This window comes from Ambystoma mexicanum, chromosome 8 (genome assembly GCF_040938575.1).
Source record: "Ambystoma mexicanum isolate Mex_15411 chromosome 8, UKY_AmexF1_1, whole genome shotgun sequence".
In the NCBI taxonomy this organism is placed as follows: Eukaryota; Metazoa; Chordata; class Amphibia; order Caudata; family Ambystomatidae; genus Ambystoma; species Ambystoma mexicanum.
In genome coordinates, this window is record NC_090929.1 from 1,708,627,336 (window position 1) to 1,708,653,541 (window position 26,206).

Here is a 26,206-nt window from a genome sequence, read left to right on the forward strand (position 1 = left end):
GGCCTCCCCTAGTTTTTCCCTGCTCTGATCGTGCTCTGTATCTCTGCTCTTCTGGGCCTCCCCTAGTTTTTCCATGCTCTGATCATGCTCCGTATCTCTGCTTCTTCTGGGTCTCCCCTGGTTTCTCTATGCTCTGATCTTGCTAAGTATCTCAGCTTCTTCTGGGCCTCCCCTAGTTTTTCCCTGCTCTGATCGTGCTCTGTATCTCTGCTTCTTCTGGGCCTACCCTAGTTTTTCCCTGCTCTGATCATGCTCTATATCTCTGCTTCTTCTGTGTTTCCCCTAGTTTCTCCCTGCTCTGATCGTGCTCTGTATCTGGGCTTCTTCTGGGCCTACCTAGTCTTTCCTTGCTCTGATCGTGCTCTGTATCTCTGCTCTTCTGGGCCTCCCATAGTTTTTCCCTGCTCTGATTGTGCTCTGTATCTCTGCTTCTTCTGGCCCTCCCCTAGTTTCTCCTTGCTCTGATCGTGCTCTGTATCTCTGATTCTTCTGGGTCTCCCCTGGTTTCTCTCTGCTCTGATCGTGCTCTGTATCTTCGCTTCTTCTGGGCCTCCCCTAGTTTTTCCCTGCTCTGATCGTGCTCTGTATCTCTGCTTCTTCTGGGCCTACCCTAGTTTTTCCCTGCTCTGATCGTGCTCTGTATTTCTGCTTCTTCTGTGTTTCCCCTAGTTTCTCCCTGCTCTGATCGTGCTCTGTATTTTGGCTTCTTCTGGGCCTCCCTAGTTTTTCCCTGCTCTGATCGTGCTCTGTATCTCTGCTCTTCTGGGCATCCCATAGTTTTTCCCTGCTCTGATTGTGCTCTGTATCTCTGCTTCTTCTGGCCGTCCCCTAGTTTCTCCCTGCTCTGATCGTGCTCTGTATCTCTGCTATTTCTGTTTTTCCCCTAGTTTCTCTCTGCTCTGATCGTGCTCTGTATCTCTGCTTCTTCTGTGTGTCCCCTATTTTCTCCCTGTTCTGATCGTGCTCTGTATCTCTGATTTTTCTGGGCCTCCCCTAGTTTTTCGCTGCCCTGATCATGCTCTGTATCTCTGCTCTTCGGAGTCTCCCCTAGGTTTTCCCTGCTCTGATCGTGCTCTGTATCTCTGCTTCTTCTAGGTCTCCCCTGGTTTCTCTCTGCTCTGATCGTGCTCTGTATCTCGGCTTCTTCTCGGCCTCCCCTAGTTTTTCCCTGCTCTGATCGTGCTCTGTATCTCTGCTTCTTCTGGGCCTCCCCTAGTTTTTCCCTGCTCTGATCGTGCTCTTTATCTCTGCTCTTCTGGGCGCCCCTAGGTTTTCCATGCTCTGATCGTGCTCTGTATCTCTGCTTCTTGTGGGTCTCCCCTAGTTTCTCCCTGCTCTGATCGTGCTCTGAATCTCTGCTTCATCTGGGCCTACCCTAGTTGTTCCCTGCTCTGATCAGGCTCTGTATCTCTGCATCTCTGCTTCTTCTGGGCCTCCCCTAGTTTTTCCCTGCTCTCTGCTTCTTCTTGTTCTCCCCTAGTTTCTCTCTGCTCTGATCGTGCTCTGTATCTCAGCTTCTTCTGGGCCTCCCCTAGTTTTTCCCTGCTCTGATCGTTCTCTGTATCTCTGCTCTTCTGGGCCTCCCCTAGGTTTTCCCTGCTCTGATCGTGCTCTGTATCTCTGCTTCTTCTGGGTCTCCCCTGGTTTCTCTCTGCTCTGATCGTGCTCTGTATCTCGGCTTCTTCTGGGCCTCCCCTAGTTTTTCCCTGCTCTGATCGTGCTCTGTATCTCTTCTTCTTCTGGGCCTACCCTAGTTTTTCCCTGCTCTGATCATGCTCTGTATCTCTGCATCAATGCTTCTTCTGGACCTCCCCTAGTTTTTCCCTGCTCTCTGCTTCTTCTTGGTTTCCCCTAGTATCTTCCTGCTCTGAACGTGCTTTTTATCTCTGCTTCTTCTGTGTTTTCCCTAGTTTCTCCCTTCTCTGATCGTGTTCTGTATCTCGGCTTCTTCTGGGCCTCCCCTATTTTTTCCCTGCTCTTATCGTGCTCTGTATCTCTGCTCTTCTGGGCCTCCCCTAGTTTTTCCCTGCTCTGATCGTGCTCTGTATCTCTGCTTCTTCTGGGTCTCCCCTGGTTTCTCTCTGCTCTGATGGTGCTCTGTATCTCGGCTTCTTCTGGGCCTCCCCTAGTTTTTCCCTGCTCTGATCGAGCTCTGTATCTCTGTTTCTTCTGGGCCTCCCCTAGTTTTTCCCTGCTCTGATCATGCTCTGTATCTCTGCATCTCTGCTTCTTCTGCGCCTCCCCTAGTTTTTCCCTGCTCTCTGCTTCTTCTTGGTCTCCCCTAGTATCTTCCTGCTCTGAACGTGCTCTGTATCTCTGCTTATTCTGGACCTCCCCTAGTTTCTCCCTGCTCTGATCATCCTCTGTATCTCTCCTTCTTCTGGTTCTCCCCTAGTTTCTCCCTGCTCTGATCGTGTTCTGTATCTCTGCTTCTTCTCGGTCTCCCCTAGTTTTTCCCTGCTCTGATCGTGCTCTGTGTTTCTGCTTCTTCTGGGGCTCCCCTAATTTCTCCCTGCTCTGATTGTGCTCTGTGTCTCTGCTCCTTCTGGGTCTACCCTAGTTTCACCTTGCTCTGATCATGCTCTGTATCTCTGCTTCTTCTGGGCCTCACCTAGTTTCTCCCTACTCTGATCGTGCTCTGTATCTCCGCTTCTTCTGGGCCTCCCCTAGTTTTTCCCTGCGATCTGATTCTTCTGTGTCTCCCCTAGTTTTCCCTGCTCTCTGCTTCTTCTGGGTCTCCCCTAGTTTTTCCCTGCTCTGATCATGCCCTGTATCTGTGCTTCTTCTGGGCTTCCCCTAGTTTCTCCCTGCTCTGATCGTGGTCTGTGTCTCTGCTTCTACTGGACCTACCCTAAGTTTTTCACTGCTCTGATCATGCTCTGTATCTCTGCATCTCTGCTTCTTCTGGCCACCCGTAGTTTCTCCCTGCTCTGATCGTGCTCTGTATCTCTGCTTCTTCTGGGCCTCCCCTAGTTTTTCCCTGCTCTGATATTGCTGTGTCTCTGCTTCTTCTGGACCTACCCTAAGTTTTTCCCTGCTCTGATCATTCTCTGTATCTCTGCATCTCTGCTTCTTCTGGGCCTCCATAGTTTCTCCCTGCTCTGATCGTGCACTGCATCTATGCTTCTTCTGGGTATCCCCTAGTTTCTCCCTGCTCTAAACATGCTATGTATCTCTGCATCTCTGCTTCTTCTGGGCCTCCCCTAGTCTCTCCCTGCTCTGATCGTGCTCTGTATCTATAGCGGAGGCTGGTCTGGCCAAGCCTTAGCCTGTATCTCTGCTTCTCTGGGTCTCCCCTAGTTTCTCCCTGCTCTGATCGTGCTCTGTATCTCTGCTTCTTCTGGGAATCCCATAGTTTTTCCCTGCTCTGAATGTGCTCTGTATCTCTGCATCTCTACTTCTTTTGGGCCTCCCCTAGTTTCTCCCTGCTCTGATCGTGCTCTGTATCTCGGCTTCTTCTGGGCCTCCCCTACTTTTTCCTTGCTCTGATTGTGCTCTGTATCTCTGCTCTTCTGGGGCTCCCCTAGTTTTTCCATGCTCTGATCATGCTCTGTATCTCTGCTTCTTCTGGGTCTCCCCTGGTTTCACTCTGCTATGATCGTGCTCTGTATCTCGGCTTCTTCTGGGTCCCCCCTAGTTTTTCCCTGCTCTGATCGTGCTCTGTATCTCTGCTGCTTCTGGGCTTACCCTAGTTTTTCCCTGCTCTGATCGTGCTCTGTATCTCTGCTTCTTCTGTGTTTCCCCTAGTATTTCCCTTCTCTGATCGTGCTCTGTATCTTGTCTTCTTCTGGGCCTCCCTAGTTTTTCCCACCTCTGATCGTGCTCTATATCTCTGCTCTTCTGGGCCTCCCATAGTTTTTCCCTGCTCTCATTGTGCTCTGTATCTCTGCTGCTTCTTGGCTTACCCTAGTTTTTCCCTGCTCTGATCGTGCTCTGTATCTCTGCTTCTTCTGTGTTTCCCCTAGTTTCTCCCTTCTCTGATCGTGCTCTGTATCTTGTCTTCTTGTGGGCCTCCCTAAATTTTCCCACCTCTGATCGTGCTCTGTATCTCTGCTCTTCTGGGCCTCCCATAGTTTTTCCCTGCTCTGATTGTGCTCTGTATCTCTGGTTCTTCTGGCCCGCCCCTAGTTTCTCCCATCTCTGATTGTGCTCTGTATCTCTGCTTCTTCTGTGTTTCCCCTAGTTGCTCTCTGCTTTGATCGTGCTCTGGATCTCTGCTTCTTCTGTGTGTCCCCTAGTTTCTCCCTGCTCTGATCATGCTCTGTATCCTGGCTTCTTCTGGGCCTCCCCTAGTTTTTCCCTGCTCTGACCGTGCTCTGTATCTCTGCTCTTCTGGGCCTCCGCTAGGTTTTCCCTGCTCTGATCGTGCCCTATATCTCTGCTTCTTCTGGGTCTCCCCTGGTTTCAATCTGCTCTGATCGTGTTCTGTATCTCGGCTTCTTCTGGGCCTCCCCTAACTTTTCCCTGCTCTGATCGTGCTCTGTATCTCTGCTTCATCTGGGCCTACCCTAGTTGTTCCCTGCTCTGATCAGGCTCTGTATCTCTGCATCTCTGCTTCTTCTGGGCCTCCCCTAGTTTTTCCCTGCTCTCTGCTTCTTCTTGTTCTCCCCTAGTATCTTCCTGCTCTGAACGTGCTCTGTATCTTTGCTTATTCTGGACCTCCCCTAGTTTTTCCCTGCTCTGATCGTGCTCTGTATCTCTGCTTCTTCTGGGCCTCCCCTAGTTTTTCCCTGCTCTGATCGTGCTCTTTATCTCTGCTCTTCTGGGCGCCCCTAGGTTTTCCATGCTCTGATCGTGCTCTGTATCTCTGCTTTTTGTGGGTCTCCCCTAGTTTCTCACTGCTCTGATCGTTCTCTGTATCTCTACTCTTCTGAGACTCCCCTAGGTTTTCCCTGCTCTGATCGTGCTCTGTATCTCGGCTTCTTCTGGGCCTCCCCTAATTTTTCCCTGCTCTTATCGTGCTCTGTATCTCTGCTCCTCTGGGCCTCCCCTAGGTTTTCCCTGCTCTGATCGTGCTCTGTATCTCTGCTTCATCTGGGCCTACCCTAGTTGTTCCCTGCTCTGATCAGGCTCTGTATCTCTGCATCTCTGCTTCTTCTGGGCCTCCCCTAGTTTTTCCCTGCTCTCTGCTTCTTCTTGTTCTCCCCTAGTATCTTCCTGCTCTGAACGTGCTCTGTATCTTTGAATATTCTGGACCTCCCCTAGTTTTTCCCTGCTCTGATCGTGCTCTGTATCTCTGCTCTTCTGGGCGCCCCTAGGTTTTCCATGCTCTGATCGTGCTCTGTATCTCTGCTTTTTGTGGGTCTCCCCTAGTTTCTCACTTCTCTGATCGTGCTCTGTATCTCGGCTTCTTCTGGGCCTCCCCTAATTTTTCCCTGCTCTTATCGTGCTCTGTATCTCTGCTCTTCTGGGCCTCCCCTAGGTTTTCCCTGCTCTGATCGTGCTCTGTATCTCTGCTTCTTCTGGGTCTCCCCTGGTTTCTCTCTGCTCTGATCGTGCTCTGTATCTCGGCTTCTTCTGGGCCTCCCCTAGTTTTTCCCTTCTCTGATCGTGCTCTGTATCTCGGATTCTTCTGGGCCTCCCCTATTTTTTCCCTGCTCTTATCGTGCTCTGTATCTCTGCTCTTCTGGGCCTCCCCTAGGTTTTCCCTGCTCTGATCGTGCTCTGTATCTCTGCTTCTTCTGGGTCTCCCCTGGTTTCTCTCTGCTCTGATCGTGCTCTGTATCTCGGCTTCTTCTGGGCCTCCCCTAGTTTTTCCCTGCTCTGATCGTGCTCTGTATCTCTGCTTCTTCTGGGCCTACCCTAGTTTTTCCCTGCTCTGATCATGCTCTGTATCTCTGCATCTCTGCTTCTTCTGCGCCTCCCCTAGTTTTTCCCTGCTCTCTGCTTCTTCTTGGTCTCCCCTAGTATCTTCCTACTCTGAACGTGCTCTGTATCTCTGCTTATTCTGGACCTCCCCTAGTTTCTCCCTGCTCTGATCATCCTCTGTATCTCTCCTTCTTCTGGTTCTCCCCTAGTTTCTCCCGGCTCTGATCGTGTTCTGTATCTCTGCTTCTTCTGGGTCTCCCCTAGTTTTTCCCTGCTCTGATCGTGCTCTGTGTTTCTGCTTCTTCTGGGGCTCCCCTAATTTCTCCCTGCTCTGATTGTGCTCTGTGTCTCTGCTCCTTCTGGGTCTACCCTAGTTTCACCTTGCTCTGATCATGCTCTGTATCTCTGCTTCTTCTGGGCCTCACCTAGTTTCTCCCTACTCTGATCGTGCTCTGTATCTCCGCTTCTTCTGGGCCTCCCCTAGTTTTTCCCTCCGATCTGACTCTTCTGTGTCTCCCCTAGTTTTCCCTGCTCTCTGCTTCTTCTGGGTCTCCCCTAGTTTTTCCCTGCTCTGATCATGCCCTGTATCTGTGCTTCTTCTGGGCTTCCCCTAGTTTCTCCCTGCTCTGATCGTGGTCTGTGTCTCTGCTTCTACTGGACCTACCCTAAGTTTTTCACTGCTCTGATCATGCTCTGTATCCCTGCATCTCTGCTTCTTCTGGCCACCGTAGTTTCTCCCTGCTCTGATCGTGCTCTGTAGCTCTGCTTCTTCTGGGCCTCCCCTAGCTTTTCCCTGCTCTGATATTGCTGTGTCTCTGCTTCTTCTGGACCTACCCTAAGTTTTTCCCTGCTCTGATCAATCTCTGTATCTCTGCATCTCTGCTTCTTCTGGGCCTCCATAGTTTCTCCCTGCTCTGATCGTGCTCTGCATCTATGCTTCTTCTGGGTATCCCCTAGTTTCTCCCTGCTCTAAACATGCTCTGTATCTCTGCATCTCTGCTTCTTCTGGGCCTCCCCTAGTCTCTGCCTGCTCTGATCGTGCTCTGTATCTATAGCGGAGGCTGGTCTTGCCAAGCCTTAGCCTGTATCTCTGCTTCTCTGGGTCTCCCCTAGTTTCTCCCTGCTCTGATCGTGCTCTGTATCTCTGCTTCTTCTGGGCATCCCATAGTTTTTCCCTGCTCTGAATGTGCTCTGTATCTCTGCATCTCTATTTCTTTTGGGCCTCCCCTAGTTTCTCCCTGCTCTGATCGTGCTCTGTATCTCGGCTTCTTCTGGGCCTCCCCTAGTTTTTCCTTGCTCTGATTGTGCTCTGTATCTCTGCTCTTCTGGGGCTCTCCTAGTTTTTACATGCTCTGATCATGCTCTGTATCTCTGCTTCTTCTGGGTCTCCCCTGGTTTCACTCTGCTCTGATCGTGCTCTGTATCTCGGCTTCTTCTGGGTCCCCCCTAGTTTTCCCCTGCTCTGATCGTGCTCTGTATCTCTGCTCTTCTCGGCCTCCCATAGTTTTTCCCTGCTACTGATTGTGGTCTGTATCTCTGCTTCTTCTGGCCCTCCCCTAGTTTCTCCCCGCTCTGATTGTGTTCTGTATCTCTGCTTCTTCTGTGTTCCCCTAGTTTCTCTCTGCTCTGATCGTGCTCTGTATCTCTGTTTCTTCTGTGTTTCCCCTAGTTTCTCCCTGCTCTGATCGTGCTCTGTATCTCGGCTTCTTCTGGGCCTCCCCTAGTTTCTCCCTGCTCTGAACGTGCTCTGTATCTCTGCATCTCTACTTCTTTTGGTCCTCCCCTAGTTTCTCCCTGCTCTGATCGTGCTCTGTATCTCGGCTTCTTCTGGGCCTCCCCTAGCTTTTCCCTGCTCTGATCGTGCTCTGTATCTCTGCTCTTCTGGGCCTCCCCTAGTTTTTCCATGCTCTGATCATGCTCTGTATCTCTGGTTCTTCTGGGTCTCCCCTGGTTTCTCTCTGCTCTGATCGTGCTCTATATCTTGGCTTCTTCTTGGCCTCCCCTAGTTTTTCCCTGCTCTGATCGTGGTCTGTATCTCTGCTTCTTCTGGGCCTACCCTAGTTTTTCCCTGCTCTGATCGTGCTCTGTATCTCTGCTTCTTCTGTGTTTCCCCTAGTTTCTCCCTGCTCTGATCGTGCTCTGTATCTTGGCTTCTTCTGGGCCTCCCTAGTTTTTCCCTGTTCTGATCGTGCTCTGTATCTCTGCTCTTCTGGGCCTCCCATAGTTTTTCCCTGCTCTGATTGTGCTCTCCATCTCTGCTTCCTCTGGCCCTCCACTAGTTTCTCCCTGCTCTGATTGTGCTCTGTATCTCAGCTTCTTTTGTGTTTCCCTTAGTTTCTCTCTGCTCTGATCGTGCTCTGTATCTCTGCTTCTTCTGTGTTTCCCCTAGTTTCTCCCTGCTCTGATCGTGCTCTGTATCTCGGCTTCTTCTGGGTCTCCCCTAGTTTTTCCCTGCTCTGATCGTGCTCTGTATCTCTGCTCTTTGGGGCCTCCCCTAGGTTTTCCATGCTCTGATCGTGCTTTGTATCTCTGCTTCTTCTGGGCCTACCCTAGTTTTTCCCTGCTCTGATCGTGCTCTGTATCTCTGCATCTCTCTTTTTCTGGACCTCCCCTAGTTTTTCCCTGCTCTCTGCTTCTTCTTAGTCTCCCCTAGTATCTTCCTGCTCTGAACGTGCTCTGTATCTCTGCTTCTTCTGTGTTTCCCGTAGTTTATCCCTGCTCTGATCGTGCTCTGTATCTCGGCTTCTTCTGGGCCTCCCCTAGTTTTTCCCTGCTCTGATCGTGTTCTGTATCTCTGCTCTTCTGGGCCTCCCCTAGGTTTTCCCTGCTCTGATTGTGCTCTGTATCTCGGCTTCTTCTGGGCCTCCACTACTTTTTCCCTGCTCTGATCGTGCTCTGTATCTCTGCTTCTTCTGTGTGTCCCCTAGTTTCTACCTGCTCTGATCATGTTCTGTATCTCGGCTTCTCCTGGGCCTCCCCTAGTTTTTCCCTGCTCTGTTCGTGCTCTGTATCTCTGCTCTTCTGGGCCTCCCATAGTTTTTCCCTGCTCTGATTGTGCTCTCCATCTCTGCTTCCTCTGGCCCTCCCCTAGTTTCTCCCTGCTCTGTATCTCAGCTTCTTTTGTGTTTCCCTGAGTTTCTCTCTGCTCTGATCGTGCTTTGTATCTCTGCTTCTTCTGTGTTTCCCCTTGTTTCTCCCTGCTCTGATCGTGCTCTGTATCTCTCCTTCTTCTGGTTCTCCCCTAGTTTCTCCCTGCTCTGACCGTGTTCTGTATCTCTGCTTCTTCTCGGTCTCCCCTAGTTTTTCCCTGCTCCGATCGTGCTATGTGTTTCTGCTTCTTCTGGGGCTCCCCTAATTTCTCCCTGCTCTGATTGTGCTCTGTGTCTCTGCTCCTTCTGGGTCTACCCTAGTTTCACCTTGCTCTGATCGTGCTCTGTATCTCTGATTCTTCTGGGTCTCCCCTGGTTTCTCTCTGCTCTGATCGTGCTCTGTATCTTCGCTTCTTCTGGGCCTCCCCTAGTTTTTCCCTGCTCTGATCGTGCTCTGTATCTCTGCTTCTTCTGGGCCTACCCTAGTTTTTCCCTGCTCTGATCGTGCTCTGTATTTCTGCTTCTTCTGTGTTTCCCCTAGTTTCTCCCTGCTCTGATCGTGCTCTGTATTTTGGCTTCTTCTGGGCCTCCCTAGTTTTTCCCTGCTCTGATCGTGCTCTGTATCTCTGCTCTTCTGGGCATCCCATAGTTTTTCCCTGCTCTGATTGTGCTCTGTATCTCTGCTTCTTCTGGCCGTCCCCTAGTTTCTCCCTGCTCTGATCGTGCTCTGTATCTCTGCTATTTCTGTTTTTCCCCTAGTTTCTCTCTGCTCTGATCGTGCTCTGTATCTCTGCTTCTTCTGTGTGTCCCCTATTTTCTCCCTGTTCTGATCGTGCTCTGTATCTCTGCTTTTTCTGGGCCTCCCCTAGTTTTTCGCTGCCCTGATCATGCTCTGTATCTCTGCTCTTCGGAGTCTCCCCTAGGTTTTCCCTGCTCTGATCGTGCTCTGTATCTCTGCTTCTTCTAGGTCTCCCCTGGTTTCTCTCTGCTCTGATCGTGCTCTGTATCTCGGCTTCTTCTCGGCCTCCCCTAGTTTTTCCCTGCTCTGATCGTGCTCTGTATCTCTGCTTCTTCTGGGCCTCCCCTAGTTTTTCCCTGCTCTGATTGTGCTCTTTATCTCTGCTCTTCTGGGCGCCCCTAGGTTTTCCATGCTCTGATCGTGCTCTGTATCTCTGCTTCTTGTGGGTCTCCCCTAGTTTCTCCCTGCTCTGATCGTGCTCTGAATCTCTGCTTCATCTGGGCCTACCCTAGTTGTTCCCTGCTCTGATCAGGCTCTGTATCTCTGCATCTCTGCTTCTTCTGGGCCTCCCCTAGTTTTTCCCTGCTCTCTGCTTCTTCTTGTTCTCCCCTAGTTTCTCTCTGCTCTGATCGTGCTCTGTATCTCAGCTTCTTCTGGGCCTCCCCTAGTTTTTCCCTGCTCTGATCGTTCTCTGTATCTCTGCTCTTCTGGGCCTCCCCTAGGTTTTCCCTGCTCTGATCGTGCTCTGTATCTCTGCTTCTTCTGGGTCTCCCCTGGTTTCTCTCTGCTCTGATCGTGCTCTGTATCTCGGCTTCTTCTGGGCCTCCCCTAGTTTTTCCCTGCTCTGATCGTGCTCTGTATCTCTTCTTCTTCTGGGCCTACCCTAGTTTTTCCCTGCTCTGATCATGCTCTGTATCTCTGCATCAATGCTTCTTCTGGACCTCCCCTAGTTTTTCCCTGCTCTCTGCTTCTTCTTGGTTTCCCCTAGTATCTTCCTGCTCTGAACGTGCTTTTTATCTCTGCTTCTTCTGTGTTTTCCCTAGTTTCTCCCTTCTCTGATCGTGTTCTGTATCTCGGCTTCTTCTGGGCCTCCCCTATTTTTTCCCTGCTCTTATCGTGCTCTGTATCTCTGCTCTTCTGGGCCTCCCCTAGTTTTTCCCTGCTCTGATCGTGCTCTGTATCTCTGCTTCTTCTGGGTCTCCCCTGGTTTCTCTCTGCTCTGATGGTGCTCTGTATCTCGGCTTCTTCTGGGCCTCCCCTAGTTTTTCCCTGCTCTGATCGAGCTCTGTATCTCTGTTTCTTCTGGGCCTCCCCTAGTTTTTCCCTGCTCTGATCATGCTCTGTATCTCTGCATCTCTGCTTCTTCTGCGCCTCCCCTAGTTTTTCCCTGCTCTCTGCTTCTTCTTGGTCTCCCCTAGTATCTTCCTGCTCTGAACGTGCTCTGTATCTCTGCTTATTCTGGACCTCCCCTAGTTTCTCCCTGCTCTGATCATCCTCTGTATCTCTCCTTCTTCTGGTTCTCCCCTAGTTTCTCCCTGCTCTGATCGTGTTCTGTATCTCTGCTTCTTCTCGGTCTCCCCTAGTTTTTCCCTGCTCTGATCGTGCTCTGTGTTTCTGCTTCTTCTGGGGCTCCCCTAATTTCTCCCTGCTCTGATTGTGCTCTGTGTCTCTGCTCCTTCTGGGTCTACCCTAGTTTCACCTTGCTCTGATCATGCTCTGTATCTCTGCTTCTTCTGGGCCTCACCTAGTTTCTCCCTACTCTGATCGTGCTCTGTATCTCCGCTTCTTCTGGGCCTCCCCTAGTTTTTCCCTGCGATCTGATTCTTCTGTGTCTCCCCTAGTTTTCCCTGCTCTCTGCTTCTTCTGGGTCTCCCCTAGTTTTTCCCTGCTCTGATCATGCCCTGTATCTGTGCTTCTTCTGGGCTTCCCCTAGTTTCTCCCTGCTCTGATCGTGGTCTGTGTCTCTGCTTCTACTGGACCTACCCTAAGTTTTTCACTGCTCTGATCATGCTCTGTATCTCTGCATCTCTGCTTCTTCTGGCCACCCGTAGTTTCTCCCTGCTCTGATCGTGCTCTGTATCTCTGCTTCTTCTGGGCCTCCCCTAGTTTTTCCCTGCTCTGATATTGCTGTGTCTCTGCTTCTTCTGGACCTACCCTAAGTTTTTCCCTGCTCTGATCATTCTCTGTATCTCTGCATCTCTGCTTCTTCTGGGCCTCCATAGTTTCTCCCTGCTCTGATCGTGCACTGCATCTATGCTTCTTCTGGGTATCCCCTAGTTTCTCCCTGCTCTAAACATGCTATGTATCTCTGCATCTCTGCTTCTTCTGGGCCTCCCCTAGTCTCTCCCTGCTCTGATCGTGCTCTGTATCTATAGCGGAGGCTGGTCTGGCCAAGCCTTAGCCTGTATCTCTGCTTCTCTGGGTCTCCCCTAGTTTCTCCCTGCTCTGATCGTGCTCTGTATCTCTGCTTCTTCTGGGAATCCCATAGTTTTTCCCTGCTCTGAATGTGCTCTGTATCTCTGCATCTCTACTTCTTTTGGGCCTCCCCTAGTTTCTCCCTGCTCTGATCGTGCTCTGTATCTCGGCTTCTTCTGGGCCTCCCCTACTTTTTCCTTGCTCTGATTGTGCTCTGTATCTCTGCTCTTCTGGGGCTCCCCTAGTTTTTCCATGCTCTGATCATGCTCTGTATCTCTGCTTCTTCTGGGTCTCCCCTGGTTTCACTCTGCTATGATCGTGCTCTGTATCTCGGCTTCTTCTGGGTCCCCCCTAGTTTTTCCCTGCTCTGATCGTGCTCTGTATCTCTGCTGCTTCTGGGCTTACCCTAGTTTTTCCCTGCTCTGATCGTGCTCTGTATCTCTGCTTCTTCTGTGTTTCCCCTAGTATTTCCCTTCTCTGATCGTGCTCTGTATCTTGTCTTCTTCTGGGCCTCCCTAGTTTTTCCCACCTCTGATCGTGCTCTATATCTCTGCTCTTCTGGGCCTCCCATAGTTTTTCCCTGCTCTCATTGTGCTCTGTATCTCTGCTGCTTCTTGGCTTACCCTAGTTTTTCCCTGCTCTGATCGTGCTCTGTATCTCTGCTTCTTCTGTGTTTCCCCTAGTTTCTCCCTTCTCTGATCGTGCTCTGTATCTTGTCTTCTTGTGGGCCTCCCTAGTTTTTCCCACCTCTGATCGTGCTCTGTATCTCTGCTCTTCTGGGCCTCCCATAGTTTTTCCCTGCTCTGATTGTGCTCTGTATCTCTGGTTCTTCTGGCCCGCCCCTAGTTTCTCCCATCTCTGATTGTGCTCTGTATCTCTGCTTCTTCTGTGTTTCCCCTAGTTGCTCTCTGCTTTGATCGTGCTCTGGATCTCTGCTTCTTCTGTGTGTCCCCTAGTTTCTCCCTGCTCTGATCATGCTCTGTATCCTGGCTTCTTCTGGGCCTCCCCTAGTTTTTCCCTGCTCTGACCGTGCTCTGTATCTCTGCTCTTCTGGGCCTCCGCTAGGTTTTCCCTGCTCTGATCGTGCCCTATATCTCTGCTTCTTCTGGGTCTCCCCTGGTTTCAATCTGCTCTGATCGTGCTCTGTATCTCGGCTTCTTCTGGGCCTCCCCTAACTTTTCCCTGCTCTGATCGTGCTCTGTATCTCTGCTTCATCTGGGCCTACCCTAGTTGTTCCCTGCTCTGATCAGGCTCTGTATCTCTGCATCTCTGCTTCTTCTGGGCCTCCCCTAGTTTTTCCCTGCTCTCTGCTTCTTCTTGTTCTCCCCTAGTATCTTCCTGCTCTGAACGTGCTCTGTATCTTTGCTTATTCTGGACCTCCCCTAGTTTTTCCCTGCTCTGATCGTGCTCTGTATCTCTGCTTCTTCTGGGCCTCCCCTAGTTTTTCCCTGCTCTGATCGTGCTCTTTATCTCTGCTCTTCTGGGCGCCCCTAGGTTTTCCATGCTCTGATCGTGCTCTGTATCTCTGCTTTTTGTGGGTCTCCCCTAGTTTCTCACTGCTCTGATCGTTCTCTGTATCTCTACTCTTCTGAGACTCCCCTAGGTTTTCCCTGCTCTGATCGTGCTCTGTATCTCGGCTTCTTCTGGGCCTCCCCTAATTTTTCCCTGCTCTTATCGTGCTCTGTATCTCTGCTCCTCTGGGCCTCCCCTAGGTTTTCCCTGCTCTGATCGTGCTCTGTATCTCTGCTTCATCTGGGCCTACCCTAGTTGTTCCCTGCTCTGATCAGGCTCTGTATCTCTGCATCTCTGATTCTTCTGGGCCTCCCCTAGTTTTTCCCTGCTCTCTGCTTCTTCTTGTTCTCCCCTAGTATCTTCCTGCTCTGAACGTGCTCTGTATCTTTGAATATTCTGGACCTCCCCTAGTTTTTCCCTGCTCTGATCGTGCTCTGTATCTCTGCTCTTCTGGGCGCCCCTAGGTTTTCCATGCTCTGATCGTGCTCTGTATCTCTGCTTTTTGTGGGTCTCCCCTAGTTTCTCACTTCTCTGATCGTGCTCTGTATCTCGGCTTCTTCTGGGCCTCCCCTAATTTTTCCCTGCTCTTATCGTGCTCTGTATCTCTGCTCTTCTGGGCCTCCCCTAGGTTTTCCCTGCTCTGATCGTGCTCTGTATCTCTGCTTCTTCTGGGTCTCCCCTGGTTTCTCTCTGCTCTGATCGTGCTCTGTATCTCGGCTTCTTCTGGGCCTCCCCTAGTTTTTCCCTTCTCTGATCGTGCTCTGTATCTCGGATTCTTCTGGGCCTCCCCTATTTTTTCCCTGCTCTTATCGTGCTCTGTATCTCTGCTCTTCTGGGCCTCCCCTAGGTTTTCCCTGCTCTGATCGTGCTCTGTATCTCTGCTTCTTCTGGGTCTCCCCTGGTTTCTCTCTGCTCTGATCGTGCTCTGTATCTCGGCTTCTTCTGGGCCTCCCCTAGTTTTTCCCTGCTCTGATCGTGCTCTGTATCTCTGCTTCTTCTGGGCCTACCCTAGTTTTTCCCTGCTCTGATCATGCTCTGTATCTCTGCATCTCTGCTTCTTCTGCGCCTCCCCTAGTTTTTCCCTGCTCTCTGCTTCTTCTTGGTCTCCCCTAGTATCTTCCTACTCTGAACGTGCTCTGTATCTCTGCTTATTCTGGACCTCCCCTAGTTTCTCCCTGCTCTGATCATCCTCTGTATCTCTCCTTCTTCTGGTTCTCCCCTAGTTTCTCCCGGCTCTGATCGTGTTCTGTATCTCTGCTTCTTCTGGGTCTCCCCTAGTTTTTCCCTGCTCTGATCGTGCTCTGTGTTTCTGCTTCTTCTGGGGCTCCCCTAATTTCTCCCTGCTCTGATTGTGCTCTGTGTCTCTGCTCCTTCTGGGTCTACCCTAGTTTCACCTTGCTCTGATCATGCTCTGTATCTCTGCTTCTTCTGGGCCTCACCTAGTTTCTCCCTACTCTGATCGTGCTCTGTATCTCCGCTTCTTCTGGGCCTCCCCTAGTTTTTCCCTCCGATCTGACTCTTCTGTGTCTCCCCTAGTTTTCCCTGCTCTCTGCTTCTTCTGGGTCTCCCCTAGTTTTTCCCTGCTCTGATCATGCCCTGTATCTGTGCTTCTTCTGGGCTTCCCCTAGTTTCTCCCTGCTCTGATCGTGGTCTGTGTCTCTGCTTCTACTGGACCTACCCTAAGTTTTTCACTGCTCTGATCATGCTCTGTATCCCTGCATCTCTGCTTCTTCTGGCCACCGTAGTTTCTCCCTGCTCTGATCGTGCTCTGTAGCTCTGCTTCTTCTGGGCCTCCCCTAGCTTTTCCCTGCTCTGATATTGCTGTGTCTCTGCTTCTTCTGGACCTACCCTAAGTTTTTCCCTGCTCTGATCAATCTCTGTATCTCTGCATCTCTGCTTCTTCTGGGCCTCCATAGTTTCTCCCTGCTCTGATCGTGCTCTGCATCTATGCTTCTTCTGGGTATCCCCTAGTTTCTCCCTGCTCTAAACATGCTCTGTATCTCTGCATCTCTGCTTCTTCTGGGCCTCCCCTAGTCTCTGCCTGCTCTGATCGTGCTCTGTATCTATAGCGGAGGCTGGTCTTGCCAAGCCTTAGCCTGTATCTCTGCTTCTCTGGGTCTCCCCTAGTTTCTCCCTGCTCTGATCGTGCTCTGTATCTCTGCTTCTTCTGGGCATCCCATAGTTTTTCCCTGCTCTGAATGTGCTCTGTGTCTCTGCATCTCTATTTCTTTTGGGCCTCCCCTAGTTTCTCCCTGCTCTGATCGTGCTCTGTATCTCGGCTTCTTCTGGGCCTCCCCTAGTTTTTCCTTGCTCTGATTGTGCTCTGTATCTCTGCTCTTCTGGGGCTCTCCTAGTTTTTACATGCTCTGATCATGCTCTGTATCTCTGCTTCTTCTGGGTCTCCCCTGGTTTCACTCTGCTCTGATCGTGCTCTGTATCTCGGCTTCTTCTGGGTCCCCCCTAGTTTTCCCCTGCTCTGATCGTGCTCTGTATCTCTGCTCTTCTCGGCCTCCCATAGTTTTTCCCTGCTACTGATTGTGGTCTGTATCTCTGCTTCTTCTGGCCCTCCCCTAGTTTCTCCCCGCTCTGATTGTGTTCTGTATCTCTGCTTCTTCTGTGTTCCCCTAGTTTCTCTCTGCTCTGATCGTGCTCTGTATCTCTGTTTCTTCTGTGTTTCCCCTAGTTTCTCCCTGCTCTGATCGTGCTCTGTATCTCGGCTTCTTCTGGGCCTCCCCTAGTTTCTCCCTGCTCTGAACGTGCTCTGTATCTCTGCATCTCTACTTCTTTTGGTCCTCCCCTAGTTTCTCCCTGCTCTGATCGTGCTCTGTATCTCGGCTTCTTCTGGGCCTCCCCTAGCTTTTCCCTGCTCTGATCGTGCTCTGTATCTCTGCTCTTCTGGGCCTCCCCTAGTTTTTCCATGCTCTGATCATGCTCTGTATCTCTGGTTCTTCTGGGTCTCCCCTGGTTTCTCTCTGCTCTGATCGTGCTCTATATCTTGGCTTCTTCTTGGCCTCCCCTAGTTTTTCCCTGCTCTGATCGTGGTCTGTATCTCTGCTTCTTCTGGGCCTACCCTAGTTTTTCCCTGCTCTGATCGTGCTCTGTATCTCTGCTTCTTCTGTGTTTCCCCTAGTTTCTCCCTGCTCTGATCGTGCTCTGTATCTTGGCTTCTTCTGGGCCTCCCTAGTTTTTCCCTGTTCTGATCGTGCTCTGTATCTCTGCTCTTCTGGGCCTCCCATAGTTTTTCCCTGCTCTGATTGTGCTCTCCATCTCTGCTTCCTCTGGCCCTCCACTAGTTTCTCCCTGCTCTGATTGTGCTCTGTATCTCAGCTTCTTTTGTGTTTCCCTTAGTTTCTCTCTGCTCTGATCGTGCTCTGTATCTCTGCTTCTTCTGTGTTTCCCCTAGTTTCTCCCTGCTCTGATCGTGCTCTGTATCTCGGCTTCTTCTGGGTCTCCCCTAGTTTTTCCCTGCTCTGATCGTGCTCTGTATCTCTGCTCTTTGGGGCCTCCCCTAGGTTTTCCATGCTCTGATCGTGCTTTGTATCTCTGCTTCTTCTGGGCCTACCCTAGTTTTTCCCTGCTCTGATCGTGCTCTGTATCTCTGCATCTCTCTTTTTCTGGACCTCCCCTAGTTTTTCCCTGCTCTCTGCTTCTTCTTAGTCTCCCCTAGTATCTTCCTGCTCTGAACGTGCTCTGTATCTCTGCTTCTTCTGTGTTTCCCGTAGTTTATCCCTGCTCTGATCGTGCTCTGTATCTCGGCTTCTTCTGGGCCTCCCCTAGTTTTTCCCTGCTCTGATCGTGTTCTGTATCTCTGCTCTTCTGGGCCTCCCCTAGGTTTTCCCTGCTCTGATTGTGCTCTGTATCTCGGCTTCTTCTGGGCCTCCACTACTTTTTCCCTGCTCTGATCGTGCTCTGTATCTCTGCTTCTTCTGTGTGTCCCCTAGTTTCTACGTGCTCTGATCATGTTCTGTATCTCGGCTTCTCCTGGGCCTCCCCTAGTTTTTCCCTGCTCTGTTCGTGCTCTGTATCTCTGCTCTTCTGGGCCTCCCATAGTTTTTCCCTGCTCTGATTGTGCTCTCCATCTCTGCTTCCTCTGGCCCTCCCCTAGTTTCTCCCTGCTCTGTATCTCAGCTTCTTTTGTGTTTCCCTGAGTTTCTCTCTGCTCTGATCGTGCTTTGTATCTCTGCTTCTTCTGTGTTTCCCCTTGTTTCTCCCTGCTCTGATCGTGCTCTGTATCTCTCCTTCTTCTGGTTCTCCCCTAGTTTCTCCCTGCTCTGACCGTGTTCTGTATCTCTGCTTCTTCTCGGTCTCCCCTAGTTTTTCCCTGCTCCGATCGTGCTCTGTGTTTCTGCTTCTTCTGGGGCTCCCCTAATTTCTCCCTGCTCTGATTGTGCTCTGTGTCTCTGCTCCTTCTGGGTCTACCCTAGTTTCACCTTGCTCTGATCATGCTCTGTATCTCTGCTTCTTCTGGGCCTCACCTAGTTTCTCCCTACTCTGATCGTGCTCTGTATCTCCGCTTCTTCTGGGCCTCCCCTAGTTTTTCCCTGCGATCTGATTCTTCTGTGTCTCCCCTAGTTTTCCCTGCTCTCTGCTTCTTCTTGGTCTCCCCTAGTTTTTCCCTGCTCTGATCATGCCCTGTATCTGTGCTTCTTCTGGGCTTCCCCTAGTTTCTCCCTGCTCTGATCGTGGTCTGTGTCTCTGCTTCTACTGGACCTACCCTAAGTTTTTCACTGCTCTGATCATGCTCCGTATCTCTGCATCTCTGCTTCTTCTGGCCACCCGTAGTTTCTCCCTGCTCTGATTGTGCTCTGTATCTCTGCTTCTTCTGGGCCTCCCCTAGTTTTTCCCTGCTCTGATATTGCTGTGTCTCTGCTTCTTCTGGACCTACCCTAAGTTTTTCCCTGCTCTGATCATTCTCTGTATCTCTGCATCTCTGCTTCTTCTGGGCCTCCATAGTTTCTCCCTGCTCTGATCGTGCTCTGCATCTATGCTTCTTCTGGGTATCCCCTAGTTTCTCCCGGCTCTAAACATGCTCTGTATCTCTGCATCTCTGCTTCTTCTGGGCCTCCCCTAGTTTCTCCCTGCTCTGATCGTGCTCTGTATCTCTAGCGGAGGCTGGTCTGGCCAACCCTTAGCCTGTATCTTTGCTTCTTCTGTGTCTCCCCTAGTTTCTCCCTGCTCTGATCGTGCTCTCTATCTCTGCTTCTTCTGGGCCTCCCCTAGTTTCTCCCTGCTCTGATCATGCTCTGAATCTATAGCGGAGGCTGGTCTGGCCAAGCCTTAGCCTGTATCTCTGCTTGTCTGGGTCTCCCCTAGTTTCTCCCTGCTCTCATCATGTTCTGTATCTCGGCTTTTTCTGGGCCTCCCCTAGTTTTTCCCTGCTCTGATCGTGCTCTGTATCTCTGCTCTTCTGGGCCTCCCCTAGTTTTTCCATGCTCTGATCATGCTCCGTATCTCTGCTTCTTCTGGGTCTCCCCTGGTTTCTCTATGCTCTGATCTTGCTAAGTATCTCAGCTTCTTCTGGGCCTCCCCTAGTTTTTCCCTGCTCTGATCGTGCTCTGTATCTCTGCTTCTTCTGGGCCTACCCTAGTTTTTCCCTGCTCTGATCATGCTCTATATCTCTGCTTCTTCTGTGTTTCCCCTAGTTTCTCCCTGCTCTGATCGTGCTCTGTATCTGGGCTTCTTCTGGGCCTACCTAGTCTTTCCTTGCTCTGATCGTGCTCTGTATCTCTGCTTCTTCTGGGCCTCCCCTAGTTTTTCCCTGCTCTGATTGTGCTCTGTATCTCTGCTTCTTCTGGCCCTCCCCTAGTTTCTCCTTGCTCTGATCGTGCTCTGTATCTCTGCTTCTTCTGTGTTTCCCCTAGTTTCTCTCTGCTCTGATCGTGCTCTGTATATCGGCTTCTTCTGGGCCTCCCCTAGTTTTTCCCTGCTCTGATCGTGCTCTGTATCTCTGCTTCTTCTGGGTCTCCCCTGGTTTCTCTCTGCTCTGATCGTGCTCTGTATCTTCGCTTCTTCTGGGCCTCCCCTAGTTTTTCCCTGCTCTGATCGTGCTCTGTATCTCTGCTTCTTCTGGGCCTACCCTAGTTTTTCCCTGCTCTGATCGTGCTCTGTATTTCTGCTTCTTCTGTGTTTCCCCTAGTTTCTCCCTGCTCTGATCGTGCTCTGTATTTTGGCTTCTTCTGGGCCTCCCTAGTTTTTCCCTGCTCTGATCGTGCTCTGTATCTCTGCTCTTCTGGGCATCCCATAGTTTTTCCCTGCTCTGATTGTGCTCTGTATCTCTGCTTCTTCTGGCCGTCCCCTAGTTTCTCCCTGCTCTGATCGTGCTCTGTATCTCTGCTACTTCTGTTTTTCATCTAGTTTCTCTCTGCTCTGATCGTGCTCTGTATCTCTGCTTCTTCTGTGTTTCCCCTATTTTCTCCCTGTTCTGATCGTGCTCTGTATCTCTGCTTTTTCTGGGCCTCGCCTAGTTTTTCGCTGCCCTGATTGTGCTCTGTATCTCTGCTCTTCGGAGCCTCCCCTAGGTTTTCCCTGCTCTGATCGTGCTCTGTATCTCTGCTTCTTCTAGGTCTCCCCTGGTTTCTCTCTGCTCTGATCGTGCTCTGTATCTCGGCTTCTTCTCGGCCTCCCCTAGTTTTTCCCTGCTCTGATCGTGCTCTGTATCTCTGCTTCTTCTGGGCCTCCCCTAGTTTTTCCCTGCTCTGATCGTGCTCTTTATCTCTGCTCTTCTGGGCGCCCCTAGGTTTTCCATGCTCTGATCGTGCTCTGTATCTCTGCTTCTTGTGGGTCTCCCCTAGTTTCTCCCTGCTCTGATCGTGCTCTGAATCTCGTCTTCTTCTGGGCCTCCCCTAGTTTTTCCCTGCTCTGATCGTTCTCTGTATCTCTGCTCTTCTGGGCCTCCCCTAGGTTTTCCCTGCTCTGATCGTGCTCTGTATCTCTGCTTCTTCTGGGTCTCCCCTGGTTTCTCTCTGCTCTGATCGTGCTCTGTATCTCGGCTTCTTCTGGGCCTCCCCTTAGTTTTTCCCTGCTCTGATCGTGCTCTGTATCTCTTCTTCTTCTGGGCCTACCCTAGTTTTTCCCTGCTCTGATCATGCTCTGTATCTCTGCATCAATGCTTCTTCTGGACCTCCCCTAGTTTTTCCCTGCTCTCTGCTTCTTCTTGGTTTCCCCTAGTATCTTCCTGCTCTGAACGTGCTTTGTATCTCTGCTTCTTCTGTGTTTTCCCTAGTTTCTCCCTTCTCTGATCGTGTTCTGTATCTCGGCTTCTTCTGGGCCTCCCCTATTTTTTCCCTGCTCTTATCGTGCTCTGTATCTCTGCTCTTCTGGGCCTCCCCTAGTTTTTCCCTGCTCTGATCGTGCTCTGTATCTCTGCTTCTTCTGGGTCTCCCCTGATTTCTCTCTGCTCTGATGGTGCTCTGTATCTCAGCTTCTTCTGGGCCTCCCCTAGTTTTTCCCTGCTCTGATCGAGCTCTGTATCTCTGTTTCTTCTGGGCCTCCCCTAGTTTTTCCCTGCTCTCTGCTTCTTCTTGGTCTCCCCTAGTATCTTCCTGCTCTGAACGTGCTCTGTATCTCTGCTTATTCTGGACCTCCCCTAGTTTCTCCCTGCTCTGATCATCCTCTGTATCTCTCCTTCTTCTGGTTCTCCCCTAGTTTCTCCCTGCTCTGATCGTGTTCTGTATCTCTGCTTCTTCTCGGTCTCCCCTAGTTTTTCCCTGCTCTGATCGTGCTCTGTGTTTCTGCTTCTTCTGGGGCTCCCCTAATTTCTCCCTGCTCTGATTGTGCTCTGTGTCTCTGCTCCTTCTGGGTCTACCCTAGTTTCACCTTGCTCTGATCATGCTCTGTATCTCTGCTTCTTCTGGGCCTCACCTAGTTTCTCCCTACTCTGATCGTGCTCTGTATCTCCGCTTCTTCTGGGCCTCCCCTAGTTTTTCCCTGCGATCTGATTCTTCTGTGTCTCCCCTAGTTTTCCCTGCTCTCTGCTTCTTCTGGGTCTCCCCTAGTTTTTCCCTGCTCTGATCATGCCCTGTATCTGTGCTTCTTCTGGGCTTCCCCTAGTTTCTCCCTGCTCTAATCGTGGTCTGTGTCTCTGCTTCTACTGGACCTACCCTAAGTTTTTCACTGCTCTGATCATGCTCTGTATCTCTGCATCTCTGCTTCTTCTGGCCACCCGAAGTTTCTCCCTGCTCTGATCGTGCTCTGTATCTCTGCTTCTTCTGGGCCTCCCCTAGTTTTTCCCTGCTCTGATATTGCTGTGTCTCTGCTTCTTCTGGACCTACCCTAAGTTTTTCCCTGCTCTGATCATTCTCTGTATCTCTGCATCTCTGCTTCTTCTGGGCCTCCATAGTTTCTCCCTGCTCTGATCGTGCACTGCATCTATGCTTCTTCTGGGTATCCCCTAGTTACTCCCTGCTCTAAACATGCTCTGTATCTCTGCATCTCTGCTTCTTCTGGGCCTCCCCTAGTTTCTCCCTGCTCTGATCGTGCTCTGTATCTATAGCGGAGGCTGGTCTGGCCAAGCCTTAGCCTGTATCTCTGCTTCTCTGGGTCTCCCCTAGTTTCTCCCTGCTCTGATCGTGCTCTGTATCTCTGCTTCTTCTGGGAATCCCATAGTTTTTCCCTGCTCTGAATGTGCTCTGTATCTCTGCATCTCTACTTCTTTTGGGCCTCCCCTAGTTTCTCCCTGCTCTGATCGTGCTCTGTATCTCGGCTTCTTCTGGGCCTCCCCTACTTTTTCCTTGCTCTGATTGTGCTCTGTATCTCTGCTCTTCTGGGGCTCCCCTAGTTTTTCCTTGCTCTGATCATGCTCTGTATCTCTGCTTCTTCTGGGTCTCCCCTGGTTTCACTCTGCTATGATCGTGCTCTGTATCTCGGCTTCTTCTGGGTCCCCCCTAGTTTTTCCCTGCTCTGATCGTGCTCTGTATCTCTGCTGCTTCTGGGCTTACCCTAGTTTTTCCCTGCTCTGATCGTGCTCTGTATCTCTGCTTCTTCTGTGTTTCCCCTAGTATTTCCCTTCTCTGATCGTGCTCTGTATCTTGTCTTCTTCTGGGCCTCCCTAGTTTTTCCCACCTCTGATCGTGCTCTATATCTCTGCTCTTCTGGGCCTCCCATAGTTTTTCCCTGCTCTGATTGTGCTCTGTATCTCTGCTGCTTCTTGGCTTACCCTAGTTTTTCCCTGCTCTGATCGTGCTCTGTATCTCTGCTTCTTCTGTGTTTCCCCTAGTTTCTCCCTTCTCTGATCGTGCTCTGTATCTTGTCTTCTTGTGGGCCTCCCTAGTTTTTCCCACCTCTGATCGTGCTCTGTATCTCTGCTCTTCTGGGCCTCCCATAGTTTTTCCCTGCTCTGATTGTGCTCTGTATCTCTGGTTCTTCTGGCCCGCCCCTAGTTTCTCCCATCTCTGATTGTGCTCTGTATCTCTGCTTCTTCTGTGTTTCCCCTAGTTGCTCTCTGCTTTGATCGTGCTCTGGATCTCTGCTTCTTCTGTGTGTCCCCTAGTTTCTCCCTGCTCTGATCATGCTCTGTATCCTGGCTTCTTCTGGGCCTCCCCTAGTTTTTCCCTGCTCTGACCGTGCTCTGTATCTCTGCTCTTCTGGGCCTCCGCTAGGTTTTCCCTGCTCTGATCGTGCCCTGTATCTCTGCTTCTTCTGGGTCTCCCCTGGTTTCAATCTGCTCTGATCGTGCTCTGTATCTCGGCTTCTTCTGGGCCTCCCCTAGTTTTTCCCTGCTCTGATCGTGCTCTGTATCTCTGCTTCATCTGGGCCTACCCTAGTTGTTCCCTGCTCTGATCAGGCTCTGTATCTCTGCATCTCTGCTTCTTCTGGGCCTCCCCTAGTTTTTCCCTGCTCTCTGCTTCTTCTTGTTCTCCCCTAGTATCTTCCTGCTCTGAACGTGCTCTGTATCTTTGCTTATTCTGGACCTCCCCTAGTTTTTCCCTGCTCTGATCGTGCTCTGTATCTCTGCTTCTTCTGGGCCTCCCCTAGTTTTTCCCTGCTCTGATCATGCTCTTTATCTCTGCTCTTCTGGGTGCCCCTAGGGTTTCCATGCTCTGATCGTGCTCTGTATCTCTGCTTTTTGTGGGTCTCCCCTAGTTTCTCACTGCTCTGATCGTGCTCTGAATCTCGTCTTCTTCTGGGCCTCCCCTAGTTTTTCCCTGCTCTGATCGTTCTCTGTATCTCTGCTCTTCTGAGCCTCCCCTAGGTTTTCCCTGCTCTGATCGTGCTCTGTATCTCGGCTTCTTCTGGGCCTCCCCTAATTTTTCCCTGCTCTTATCGTGCTCTGTATCTCTGCTCTTCTGGGCCTCCCCTAGGTTTTCCCTGCTCTGATCGTGCTCTGTATCTCTGCTTCATCTGGGCCTACCCTAGTTGTTCCCTGCTCTGATCAGGCTCTGTATCTCTACATCTCTGCTTCTTCTGGGCCTCCCCTAGTTTTTCCCTGCTCTCTGCTTCTTCTTGTTCTCCCCTAGTATCTTCCTGCTCTGAACGTGCTCTGTATCTTTGCTTATTCTGGACCTCCCCTAGTTTTTCCCTGCTCTGATCGTGCTCTGTATCTCTGCTCTTCTGGGCGCCCCTAGGTTTTCCATGCTCTGATCGTGCTCTGTATCTCTGCTTTTTGTGGGTCTCCCCTAGTTTCTCACTGCTCTGATCGTGCTCTGTATCTCGGCTTCTTCTGGGCCTCCCCTAATTTTTCCCTGCTCTTATCGTGCTCTGTATCTCTGCTCTTCTGGGCCTCCCCTAGGTTTTCCCTGCTCTGATCGTGCTCTGTATCTCTGCTTCTTCTGGGTCTCCCCTGGTTTCTCTCTGCTCTGATCGTGCTCTGTATCTCGGCTTCTTCTGGGCCTCCCCTAGTTTTTCCCTTCTCTGATCGTGCTCTGTATCTCGGATTCTTCTGGGCCTCCCCTATTTTTTCCCTGCTCTTATCGTGCTCTGTATCTCTGCTCTTCTGGGCCTCCCCTAGGTTTTCCCTGCTCTGATCGTGCTCTGTATCTCTGCTTCTTCTGGGTCTCCCCTGGTTTCTCTCTGCTCTGATCGTGCTCTGTATCTCGGCTTCTTCTGGGCCTCCCCTAGTTTTTCCCTGCTCTGATCGTGCTCTGTATCTCTGCTTCTTCTTGGCCTACCCTAGTTTTTCCCTGCTCTGATCATGCTCTGTATCTCTGCATCTCTGCTTCTTCTGCGCCTCCCCTAGTTTTTCCCTGCTCTCTGCTTCTTCTTGGTCTCCCCTAGTATCTTCCTACTCTGAACGTGCTCTGTATCTCTGCTTATTCTGGACCTCCCCTAGTTTCTCACTGCTCTGATCATCCTCTGTATCTCTCCTTCTTCTGGTTCTCCCCTAGTTTCTCCCTGCTCTGATCGTGTTCTGTATCTCTGCTTCTTCTGGGTCTCCCCTAGTTTTTCCCTGCTCTGATCGTGCTCTGTGTTTCTGCTTCTTCTGGGGCTCCCCTAATTTCTCCCTGCTCTGATTGTGCTCTGTGTCTCTGCTCCTTCTGGGTCTACCCTAGTTTCACCTTGCTCTGATCATGCTCTGTATCTATGCTTCTTCTGGGCCTCACCTAGTTTCTCCCTACTCTGATCGTGCTCTGTATCTCCGCTTCTTCTGGGCCTCCCCTAGTTTTTCCCTCCGATCTGATTCTTCTGTGTCTCCCCTAGTTTTCCCTGCTCTCTGCTTCTTCTGGGTCTCCCCTAGTTTTTCCCTGCTCTGATCATGCCCTGTATCTGTGCTTCTTCTTGGCTTCCCCTAGTTTCTCCCTGCTCTGATCGTGGTCTGTGTCTCTGCTTCTACTGGACCTACCCTAAGTTTTTCACTGCTCTGATCATGCTCTGTATCCCTGCATCTCTGCTTCTTCTGGCCACCCGTAGTTTCTCCCTGCTCTGATCGTGCTCTGTAGCTCTGCTTCTTCTGGGCCTCCCCTAGCTTTTCCCTGCTCTGATATTGCTGTGTCTCTGCTTCTTCTGGACCTACCCTAAGTTTTTCCCTGCTCTGATCATTCTCTGTATCTCTGCATCTCTGCTTCTTCTGGGCCTCCATAGTTTCTCCCTGCTCTGATCGTGCTCTGCATCTATGCTTCTTCTGGGTATCCCCTAGTTTCTCCCTGCTCTAAACATGCTCTGTATCTCTGCATCTCTGCTTCTTCTGGGCCTCCCCTAGTCTCTCCCTGCTCTGATCGTGCTCTGTATCTATAGCGGAGGCTGGTCTTGCCAAGCCTTAGCCTGTATCTCTGCTTCTCTGGGTCTCCCCTAGTTTCTCCCTGCTCTGATCGTGCTCTGTATCTCTGCTTCTTCTGGGCATCCCATAGTTTTTCCCTGCTCTGAATGTGCTCTGTATCTCTGCATCTCTATTTCTTTCGGGCCTCCCCTAGTTTCTCCCTGCTCTGATCGTGCTCTGTATCTCGGCTTCTTCTGGGCCTCCCCTAGTTTTTCCTTGCTCTGATTGTGCTCTGTATCTCTGCTCTTCTGGGGCTCTCCTAGTTTTTACATGCTCTGATCATGCTCTGTATCTCTGCTTCTTCTGGGTCTCCCCTGGTTTCACTCTGCTCTGATCGTGCTCTGTATCTCGGCTTCTTCTGGGTCCCCCCTAGTTTTCCCCTGCTCTGATCGTGCTCTGTATCTCTGCTCTTCTCGGCCTCCCATAGTTTTTCCCTGCTACTGATTGTGGTCT